This window comes from Galeopterus variegatus, unplaced genomic scaffold (genome assembly GCF_000696425.1).
Source record: "Galeopterus variegatus unplaced genomic scaffold, G_variegatus-3.0.2 Scaffold21761, whole genome shotgun sequence".
NCBI lineage: Eukaryota > Metazoa > Chordata > Mammalia > Dermoptera > Cynocephalidae > Galeopterus > Galeopterus variegatus.
The window spans coordinates 9,390-10,004 of record NW_007747872.1 but is presented as its reverse complement, the minus strand read 5'-3'; positions in this window follow the sequence as shown (position 1 = coordinate 10,004).

The following is a 615-nucleotide window of genomic DNA, read 5'->3' as shown; positions in this document are numbered from 1 at the left end:
TGGATATTAGCCATCCTGACTGTGGTGAGATGGTATCTTAGTGTGGTTTTGATTTGCATTTCCCGGATACTGAGTAGATGTTGAACATTTTTTCATGTGTCTGTTGGCCATCTGTATATCTTCCTTTGAAAAATGCCTATTTAGCTCTTTTGCCCATTTTTTAATTGGGTTACTTGTTTTTATTTTGTTGTTGTTGTAAAGTTGTTTCAGTTCCTTGTATATTCTGGATATTAATCCTTTGTCAGATGTATATTTTGCAAATATCTTCTCCCACTCTGTTGGTGGTCTTTTAACTCTGTTAATTGTTTCTTTTGCTGTCCAGAAGCTTTTTAATTGATATAACTACATTTGTTTATTTTTCCTTTGGTTGCCCATGCTTTTGGGTCGTATTCATGAAGTCTGTGCCCAGTCCCAGTTCCTGAGGTATCCCTCCTATGTTTTCTTTAAGATGTTTTATTGTTTCAGCATGTATATTTAATTCTTTAATCCATTTTGAGTTGATTTAAGCCTCTAAAAAAAAAAAAAAAAAAAAAAAAAACTCTTGGAGTTGGTAAATGATTTCAGCAAAATTTCAGGATACAAAATCAACACACAAAAATCAGTAGCATTTCTATT